At 42.6% G+C, this 11532-nt stretch overlaps 1 long non-coding RNA gene across 1 annotated transcript; it reads right to left on the bottom strand.

Moving 5' to 3' along the window:
• Positions 1 to 8668: 8668 nt before the first annotated feature.
• LOC115544041 (uncharacterized) lies at positions 8669 to 10947 on the bottom strand. The gene is made up of 2 exons (XR_003976791.1): positions 10786 to 10947; positions 8669 to 9181 (listed from the first exon to the last, which is right to left on the bottom strand). It is a non-coding gene; the product is annotated as an uncharacterized LOC115544041 (long non-coding RNA).
• Between the last annotated feature and the right edge of the window lie 585 nt (positions 10948 to 11532).

The raw sequence follows: 11532 nt of genomic DNA, 5'->3' as shown, positions 1-11532 counted from the left end.
TTGGGCGCTAGAGGGCGCCATTGAGCTGGTATGGAGACATGCACACAAGGCAGCTTTCCCTGGAATCTCCAGAGACTCAGCCCTACATTTCCTCTGACTTTCTGTCACTCAAGAGACACAGGTGCACATCTGCTGAACTAAACTGGACATCATTTGAATAGCTACAGCTCACTGCTCACAGAATACGTTTAAAGAAACACATCTTTTAACGTTGTCGGTTTGGTCTTTGACTCATAGACAGACATTATGAATATGTTACTGTTTCCACCACTCAACATGCCAGGGTTCTTGTATCTTGTTGGGAGAAACTGAATGTAATTTGAGACGTACCTTTACAAGTTTCTAAATTGGTTTCTGCAGAAACCTGGACATCCCCCTGAACTTCTATTTTATGAAGTGACATAAAGTCAGTCTGACACGGTCCACTGGATACAATGAACACATTTACAACATTCACACAACCAACACTTTGCTCATTCAGAGATACACACCATAGCTTTAAGCCTTCATTCAAAATTGTGATGAAGCTTGTCTAATAAAGATAACCTTTATTTGATATACTCATTGGTGTAAGGATTAATCGACAGACACAGCAGTTACACGATTGGAAAATATCACAAGAAATATTGTACTTTTTGCGTTTTTATTAAATGTTCAACATGTGACAAATCCAAGCAAGGGGTAAAAACCAGAGAGAATAATGTTAATGAATCAAAAACGTGTTGTTTTAATGTAATTCAACAAAAGCTACAGTGCCACCTGAGACAGAGAGAGATAAAGCAGACGTGTCAGAGGAGATCTGTATCCTCCAGTACCTCCATGCTGGAGCCTCTCTACTCTGAACACTCTCCAGGATTCAGGGTTTGAGTGACAGGCTGCGTCTGGCCATTCTTACTGGCCTCACAGCTCACTGAGCCCGCCTTCCTCCACTGGTCTGCATGGAGGTTCAAGGTGCTGGTCCAGCTGTAGTGGCCGTCTTTCCCCAGGACCCCCAGGCTATCTGACACCCCCCCAGACCTGCTGCTGCCCCCCACCTTCCAGCCAAGCTTCCAGTCTGAGGGGAAGCCCCCACTGGCCACACACACTAGTGTAGCACTGCCCTGCTCCAGCTCCACTCTGGAGGGAGGGAGGACGCTCAGCGTGGGCTGCACCACTCCCACTGGAAGAGAGAGAGAGGAGTGGACAACAGGCTCAGTTAACATCAGCCTCATAGGAGCACAGAGGGAAGGGACAGCTTCCTGTTCACCAGCAGTTGGTGACATTAAAGAGGAAGGAAACCATTTGGTTTAAAATCTCTTCATTAAAACTGTAACAGGTTTATATTTAAAATGATTGAACTTCAAAATTTAGCATTTTATTGGGTTAACATTAATCGACAAGTGTGAATTTCTTCAAACTTAAATGTGACTGATTTGCCAATTCAATAAATGAATAATGCCACAGCAATAATGAGGTCTTTCATGAAATACATCATATTGTAGAACATATCTAACATATGCAGTGTATTTTAAAAGTCAGAACTCTGTACCACAATATATTTACACTTTGTCCTCAGCTTACCTTTTAAAGACGACAAGAAATTAAAAATATAGAAAATTCCAAAAGATAAGATTATCACCCTTAATTATATTTAGAGAAAGTTAAATATGCCACGCAAAGAAAAGTGTCCTCGTACTTACAGTCAACGATGAGTTTGGTGCCTCCACCAAAAGTGTACCACAGTGATACAAACTCATTAAGAGGCTATACAAAAACTTCCCGCACACTAAAGACTCATCTCACTGACACACAAACACTGGCTTCTCACTAAAATGGATGAATTAGTCGATATTTGACACACAGGAAAAAATATTAACATATTTTAATTGTTTGAATGTATCTTAATTTAAAGATATATATTTTTCATACATTTATTTTCATAGCATTTTTTAATGCACACTTACAAACGTTTTATTGTTTTAACACAAGCCTAGTAATTGTACTTAATAAAAAACCTTCAAGCCAATTTTATAATCATGCGTTTATTATAAACAGAACAATATGTTTTTTATCTATTATTCTGGTTTTAGGTTATAATAATGTACCAACATTGTTTTCAAACTAATTAGAAAGTTATAGGATTTTACACAAACCAAGATTAAATAAAAAATTGTATATATCATACATTTTAAATTCCAATAGTTTCCAGTAAATCTGAATTTGTATTCCAAAAGTGTGAATGTAGAAGAGATACAGCGGTCCTCCCAGAATGTCTGCAGTCACTCTCACCCCCAGTCTGATGAGTGGAAACAGGTAATTTCCATATAGAGGAAGCTTTGCATGCTCAGCTGAAACTGGGGTTCTGAGAGGGTTTAAAGTCCCCTGAGTTCAACACTGCAGGACTCTGAGCTGTCACTCAACACCCCAGAAACCGTGGCAACCATGAATCACCTCACCCTCCTTTTCTGGACAGTGGTCTGTGGATCCTTAACAGGTTGGTTCATTCCACTCAGTCAAAATGTGGGCCACCCTTCTCTGTTTGCTTGTGTTTTCTATTGGATAACTCAATGTTTGGTTTCTTTGTTTCCTACAGGAACCAGCAGTCAGGTGACTGTGACTCAGACACCAGTAGTGTCCTTTACTCCAGGAACAACAGTCACTCTGACCTGTAAAACAAACTCAGAGGTTCACAATAATAATTTTCTACACTGGTACCAACAGAAACCTGGAGAAGCCCCCAAGCTCATCATAAAATATGTAAACCAACTTGTATCACCAACACCAGCTCGGTTTAGTGGCAGTGGAAGCAGCACTGACTTCTCTCTGACCATCAACGGCGCCCAGCGTGAAGATGCAGCAGTTTATCACTGTCAGAGTGACCATACTGGCGGTGTGTTCACACAGTGATTGAGAGCTGTACAAAAACCTCCCTCAGTCACACTGCCTAGACACTGAGCTGTTACAGCAGGAACCTGCTGCAGCTGCTGAGGGGGAAGAGACTCTGACACAGAGCGCTGAGCACAGAGCTGGCTCTAACCAGGGGCCTCAACCAAGAGCCAGCATTAGATTCCTCAGCATTATTAAACATACAACTACTACCTTACTACGTATTACATACAACTACTATCTCAACTACCACGTATAATATACCACTACTACCTAAACTACCACATATGACATACAACTACTAACTCAACTACCACGTATCACACACAACTACTACCTCAACTACAAGATATTACATACAAGAACTTCCTAAACTACAATACTTTGCATACAACTCAAATCCCACTGCCCCCGTGGTAGAGACCCTCATCCACGCCTTCATCACCTCCCCTCTGGACGGGGGTCTTGGAGTCCCACTGGGGGGTCGTCCCCCCCCCCCCCCCATCCACCTCCACCGGCTCCCATTAAGGTCCTGTAGCACCTCCTCCTCCTCCTCCACCACCTCCTCCTCCTCCTCCTCCTCCTCACCCCCCTCCTCCTCCTCCTCCTCCTCCTCCTCCTCACCCCCCAGTCCCTCTAGCCCCCGCTCCTCTCGCAGCTCCTCAGACCCTACTCCCCCTCCCAGAATCTCCGTCCCTCAGACCACGGACTGCTTTACCCCCCCCCACCCCCCCACCCCGGGTTAGGGACTTCAGCTATGGACAGAGCCTTTAGGGTGGCTGCCCCCACTCTGTGGAACTCGCTCCCCGGGAGATCCTCAACGCTGGATCCATCTGCGTTTTCACAAGCTGCCTGAAGACCCACTTACTGGGCCTGGACTTTGGAATATGATCTTTTCTTATTTATATGTTTATTTATTGTTTTGATTGTTTCAAAATATAATCTTTCACGTTGTTTTGTTCTTTGTCACCCACATTTAAAGTAGCTTGCGTCCTGATTAAAGGAACGACTTTCTTATTATTAGTATTATGAATCGATTGAGTTCATGGAATCAGCCTTTATTGTAATGGCGTTGGTCGGACACTAGAGAGCGACATTGAGCTAGTATGGAGAAATGCACACATACTGCTTTCGCTGGAATCTCCAGAGACTCCTTTGAAAACCTCAGCCCTACAATTCCGCTGACTTTCTGCCACTCAACAGACACAGGTGCACATCAGCTAAAAATGGATATCATTTGAATAGCTACAGTTCACTGCTCACAGAATATGTTTAATGAAACGACGTCGGTTTGGTCTTTGACATATAGACAGACATTATGAATATGTCACTGTTTCCCCCCACTCAGCATGCTAGGGTTATTATATCTTGGTGGGAGAAACTGAAACTTTACAAGTTTCTAAGTTGGTATATGCAGAAACCTGTACATCTCTCTGAACTATTATCATATGCATCGACATAAAGTCAGTCTGACACACATGGGTCATTTCAGCAGCAGTGGCTCTATGACTGACACTGGTCCACTGAAAACACTGTTCACACTTTCCAAGGAAATCCACACAACCAACACTATGCTCATTCAGAGATACACACCATAGCATTAAGCCTTCATTCATAATGGTGTTGAAATTTGTTTGATGAAGATGGCAGAGGTATTACATGATCATTAGAAGCCAAATTAATTCGAAAACACAGAAGATAAACAATAGTAAATGATGACAAGAAAGAATTTATTCTTTAAATCTTTATTAAATGTTCAACATGTGACCAACACAAGGAACGGGTAAAAATCTGAAAGCATAATATAATGAATCCAAGACATGTTCTATGAATGTAAATCTAAAGCTACGGTGCCACCTGAGACAGAGAGACACAAAGCAGACGTGTCAGAGGAGATCTGTGTTCTCCAGTACTTCCATGCTGGAGCCTCTCTACTCTGAACACTCTCCAGGATTCAGGGTTTGAGTGACAGGCTGCGTCTGGCCATTCTTACTGGCCTCACAGCTCACTGAACCCGCCTTCCTCCATTGGTCTGCAGGGAGGGTCAAGGTGCTGGTCCAGCTGTAGTGGCCGTCTTTCCCCAGGACCACCAGGCTATCTGACACCCCCCCAGACCTGCTGCTGCACCCCACCTTCCAGCCAAGCTTCCAGTCTGAGGGGAAGCCCCCACTGGCCACACACAGCAGTGTAGCACTGCCCTGCTCCAGCTCCACTCTGGAGGGAGGGAGGACGCTCAGCGTGGGCTGCACCACTCCCACTGGAAGAGAGAGAGAGGAGTGGACAACAGGCTCAGTTAACATCAGCCCCCATCGGAGCACAGAGGGAAGGGAACATTAGCAATCATCAAGAAATATTGCTTCTTGTAACATGGAAATGTATACAACCTTATTCATGACCCATTTCAACTGTCAGGTTGCTTTTCTTAATAAATCTTTCTTTCACTTCCTTTTAATTATATTTCAATTCGGATTTAGCACGAAAATTCTATTAACTGGATATTTTAAGCACATCAATACAATACAGATTACATATTATATTAAATAAATGACTGCATTTTAGATTTCGAAACAGAAACTGAACAAAACTTTTTAGTCAAATTAATGAAGTTCAAAGTAACTCAATTATATTCTTAATGAATTATGAATTCTCACAATAAAGAAAGCATTTGAAAAACACTATCAACAATAACATTTAAAGACTGAACTCCAGAGAAAATGTTTACACTGTCATTAACCTTTCTTAAGAAAAAAGTTAAAATTACAGTTAAAGTTAAAAATTAAATCTATATATATCTTTACAGGAAAGATAGACAAAAGTTAGTACAATGCCAGATACACAAAAAGTGTCCTTGTACTTACAGTCAACGATGAGTTTGGTGCCTCCACCAAAAGTCCTCCACAGTGATACAAACTCATTAAGAGGCTGTACAAAAACCTCCCGCACATTAAAGACTCATCTCACTGACACACAAACACTGGCTTCTCACTAGAATGGATGAATTAGTCGATATTTGATTCATTGGAAATATTATAATTAATATATATTAATTGTATGAATGTATATCAATTTAATGGAATATATTTATAATTCATTTACTTTCATAACATTTTTAAAGGCTCACTTACAAACGGTTTATTGTTTTAAAACAAGTCTATTAATTTGACTCAATGAAAAACCTTCAAGCCAATGTTATATTCATGCATTTATTATGAACAGAACAATATGTATTTATCTATTATTCTGGCTTCAGGTAATAATGTAACGACCATTTCCTTCAAAGAAATGGAAAGTTAAAGGATTTCATACCAACCAAGATCGGCTTCAACCAGATAAAATGTTATGCATTATAAATTCCAATAGTTTAGAGTAAATCTGAATACGTATTCCAAAAGTGTGAATGTAGAAGAGATACAGTGGTCCTCCCAGAACGTCTGCAGCCACTCTCACCCCCAGTCTGATGAGTGGAAACAGGTCATTTCCATATAGAGGAAGCTTTGCATGCTCAGCTGAAACTGGGGTTCTGAGAGGGTTTAAAGTCCTCTGAGTTCAACACTGCAGGACTCAGAGCTGTCACTCAACACCCCAGAAACCGGGGCAACCATGAATCACCTCACCCTCTTTTTCTGGACAGTGGTCTGTGGATCCTTAACAGGTTGGTTCATTCCACTCAGTCAGAATGTGGACCACCCTTCTCTGTTTGCTTGTGTTTTCTATTGGATAACTCAATGTTTGGTTTGTTTGTTTTCTACAGGAACCAGCAGTCAGGTGACTGTGACTCAGACACCAGTAGTGTCTGTTGCCCCTGGATCTACAGTCACTCTGACCTGTAAAACAAACCCAGCGGTTTACAGATGGAGTGATGGAGATGAGGGTATGTTCTGGTACCAACAGAAACCTGGAGAAGCCCCCAAGCTCTTCATAAAATTTGCAAACAAACTTGTATCACCAACACCAGCTCGGTTTAGTGGCAGTGGAAGCAGCACTGACTTCTCTCTGACCATCAACGCCGCCCAGCGTGAAGATGCAGCAGTTTATCACTGTCAGAGTGCCCACATTCTTAACGGTGTCGGTGTGTTCACACAGTGATTGAGAGCCGTACAAAAACCTCCCTCAGTCACACTGCGTAGACACTGAGCTGTTACAGCAGGAACCTGCTGCAGCTGCTGAGGGGGAAGAGACTCTGACACAGAGCGCTGAGCACAGAGCTGGCTCTAACCAGGGGCCTCAACCAAGAGCCAGCATTAGATTCCTCAGCATTATTAAACATACAATAACTACCTCAACTACCACGTATCACATACAACTACCTCAACTACCACGTATCACATACAAGTACCACATCAACTACAATATATTACATACTACTACCTCAACTGCACGTGTTACATACAACTACTACCTCAACTACAATATATAACGTACAAATACTACCTCAACTACTGCATATAATATATAACTTCTACCTCAACTACAAGATATTACATACAAGTACTTCATAAAATACAATATTTTGCATGCAACTAAACTTTCAACATATTGAATACAACTACAACCTGAACTTCAACATCAAGTTGAAGCCCCGCCCCCCCCCCCCCTCATCCACCGGCTTAAATTAAGGTCCTGTAGCTCCTCCTCCTCCTCCTCCTCCTCCTCCTCCTCCTCCTCCTCCTCCTCCTCCTCCTCACCCCCCAGTCCCTCTAGCCCCCGCCCCTCTCACAGCTCCTCAGACCTTACTCCCCCTCCCAGAATCTCTGTCCCTCAGACCACGGACTGCTTTACCCCCCCACCCCGGGTTAGGGACTTCAGCTATGGACAGAGCCTTTAGGGTGGCTGCCCCCACTCTGTGGAACTCGCTCCCCGGGAGATCCTCAACGCTGGATCCATCTGCGTTTTCACAAGCTGCCTGAAGACCCACTTACTGGGCTGGACTTTGGAACATGATCTTTTCTTATTTATTAGTTTATTTATTGTTTTGATTGTTTCAAAATATAATCTTTCACGTTGTTTTGTTCTTTGTCATCAACATTTAAAGTAGCTTGCGTCCTGATGAAAGGAACGACTTTCTTATTATTAGTATTATGAATCGATTGAGTTCATGGAATCAGCCTTTATTGTAATGGCGTTGGTCGGACACTAGAGAGCGACATTGAGCTAGAATGGAGAAATGCACACATACTGCTTTCGCTGGAATCTCCAGAGACTCCTTTGAAAACCTCAGCCCTACAATTCCACTGACTTTCTGTCACTCAAGAGTGACAGGTGCACATCAGCTAAAAATGGACATCATTTGAATAGCTACAGTTCACTGCTCACAGAATACGTTTAATGAAACACACTTTTTTGCAACGTCGGTTTGGTCTGACTCATAGACGTACATTAAGAATATGTTACTGTTTCTCCCACTCAGCCTGCTAGGGGTTCTTATGTCTGGGTGGGAGAAACGGAATGTCTTTTGAGACTTACTTTTACATGTTCCTAAGATGGTATCTGCAGAAACCTGGACCTCTCTCTGAACTATTATTATATGAAGTGACAGAAAGTCAGTCTGACACGTGGGTCATTTCAGCAGCAGTGGCTCTATGACTGACACTGATCCACTGAATAAACTGAACACACTTTCCAACAACATCCCCACAACCAACACTTTGCTCTTTCAGAGATAAGAACTATAGCTTTAAACCTTCATTCTAAAAGGTGCTGACATTTGTAAAATGAAGATAGCAGAGGTTTTATATGCTCATTAGAAGCCACATTCATTCTAAAATACAGAAGATGAATGATAGTAAATTATGACAAGAAAGAATATATTCTTTACATCTTTATTAAATGTTCAACATGAGACCAACACAACCAAGGGGTAAAAACCAGAAAGGATGATGTTATATTAATGTTAATCATCAAAAGCTACAGTGCCACCTGAGACAGAGAGACATAAAGCAGACGTGTCAGAGGAGATCTGTATCCTCCAGTACCTCCATGCTGGAGCCTCTCTACTCTGAACACTCTCCAGGATTCAGGGTTTGAGTGACAGGCTGCGTCTGGCCGTTCTTACTGGCCTCACAGCTCACTGAGCCCGCCTTCCTCCACTGGTCTGCAGGGAGGGTCAAGGTGCTGCTCCAGATGTAGTGGCCATCTTTCCCCAGGACCCCCAGGCTATCTGACACCCCCCCAGACCTGCTGCTGCCCCCCACTTTCCAGCCAAGCTTCCAGTCTGAGGGGAAGCCCCCACTGGCCACACACACTAGTGTAGCACTGCCCTGCTCCAGCTCCACTCTGGAGGGAGGGAGGACGCTCAGCGTGGGCTGCACCACTCCCACTGGAAGAGAGAGAGAGGAGTGGACAACAGGCTCAGTTAACATCAGCCTCATAGGAGCACAGAGGGAAGGGACAGGTTCCTGTTCACCAGCAGTTAGTGATATTAAAGAGGATGGAAACCATTGTGTTTAAAATCTCTTCATTAAAACTGTAACATGTTTATATTTTAAATGATTGAAATTCAAAATTTAGCATTTGATTGGGTTAACATTAATCGACTTTACCCAAGTTTGAATTTCTTCAAACTTAAATGTGACCCATTTGACAATTAAATAAATGAACAATGCCATACCAATAATGAGGTTTTTCATAAAATACATTATATTGTAGAACATATGCAACAAATTAAGTGTAATTTAAAAGACAGCAACCCTGTACGACGATATATTTACACTTTTTACTCATCTTAACATCCGAAAAAGAATTTAAAACAACAGAAAAGTATAAAGTATTAAGATTATCACGCTTATTATAATTTAAAGAAAGTTAAATATGCCATGCAAAGAAAAGTGTCCTTGTACTTACAGTCAACGATGAGTTTGGTGCCTTCACCAAAAGTGACCCACAGTGATACAAACTCATTAAGAGGCTGTACAAAAACCTCCCGCACATTAAAGACTCATCTCACTGACACACGAATACTGGCTTCTCACTAGAATGGATGTTTAGTCGATATTTATTTCACTGTATTATTATAATCAATATACATTAATTGTTTAAATAGATTTATTTTCATAACATTTTTAAAGGCAAGATTACAAAAGGTTTATTGTTTTAACACATGCCTTATAACGTGACTGAATAAAAAACCTTCAAGCCAATGTTATATTCATGCATTTATTGTAAACAGAACAATATCTTTTTATCTATTATTCTGGTTTTAGGTAATAATAAATCTAAATTAGAGAGTCAAAGGATGTCATACAAACCAAGATCGGCTTCAACCAGATAAAATGTTATGCATTATAAATTCCAACAGTTTAGAGTAAATCTGAATACATATTCCAAAAGTGTGACTGTAGAAGAGATACAACGGTCCTCCCAGAACGTCTGCAGTCACTCTCCCCCCCAGTCTGGTGAGTGGAAACAGGTCATTTCCATACAGAGGAAGCTTTGCATGCTCAGCTGAAACTGGGGTTCTGAGAGGGTTTAAAGTCCTCTGCGTTCAACACTGCAGGACTCTGAGCTGTCACTCAACATCCCAGAAACCGTGGCAACCATGAATCACCTCACCCTCCTTTTCTGGACAGTGGTCTGTGGATCCTTAACAGGTTGGTTCATTCCACTCAGTCTAAATGTGGACCACCCTTCTCTGTTTGCTTGTGTTTTCTATTGGGTAACTCAATGTTTGGTTTGTTTGTTTTCTACAGGAACCAGCAGTCAGGTGACTGTGACTCAGACACCAGTAGTGTCCTTTACTCCAGGATCCACAGTCACTCTGACCTGTAAAACCAACACAGCGGTTCATGGCAATAACCATATATTCTGGTACCAACAGAAACCCGGAGAAGCCCCCAAGTTCATCATAAAATATATAAACCAACTTGTATCACCAACACCAGCTCGGTTTAGTGGCAGTGGAAGCAGCACTGACTTCTCTCTGACCATCAACGGCGCCCAGCGTGAAGATGCAGCAGTTTATCACTGTCAGAGTCTCCACATTCCTAACAGTGTCTATGTGTTCACACAGTGATTGAGAGCCGTACAAAAACCTCCCTCAGTCACACTGCGTAGACACTGAGCTGTTACAGCAGGAACCTGCTGCAGCTGCTGAGGGGGAAGAGACTCTGACACAGAGCGCTGAGCACAGAGCTGGCTCTAACCAGGGGCCTCAACCAAGAGCCAGCATTAGATTCCTCAGCATTATTAAACATATAAGTACTACCTCAACTACCACATATTACATACAAATACTACCTCAACTACCAAATATAACATACAAATTACCTCAACTACTGCATATAATATATAACTTCTACCTCAACAACAAGATTTCACATACAAGTACTACATGAACTACATTGTTTTGCATCCAACTAAAACTTCAACATATTGAATATAATTACATCCACAACTACAACCCCGCCCCCCCCCCAGTCAGGTCCTGTAGCAGCTCCTCCTCCTCCTCCTCCTCCTCCTCCTCCTCCTCCTCCTCCTCCTCCTCCTCCTCCTCCTCCTCCTCCTCCTCCTCCTCCTCCTCCTCCTCACCCCCCAGTCCCTCTAGCCCCCGCTCCTCTCACAGCTCCTCAGACCCTACTCCCCCTCCCAGAATCTCCGTTCCTCAGACCACGGACTGCTTTACCCCCCCACCCCCCCACCCCGGGTTAGGGACTTCAGCTATGGACAGAGCCT

Source organism: Gadus morhua, chromosome 5, assembly GCF_902167405.1.
Source record: "Gadus morhua chromosome 5, gadMor3.0, whole genome shotgun sequence".
Classification (NCBI taxonomy): Eukaryota; Metazoa; Chordata; class Actinopteri; order Gadiformes; family Gadidae; genus Gadus; species Gadus morhua.
This window is presented reverse-complemented; position numbering and strand designations above follow the sequence as displayed.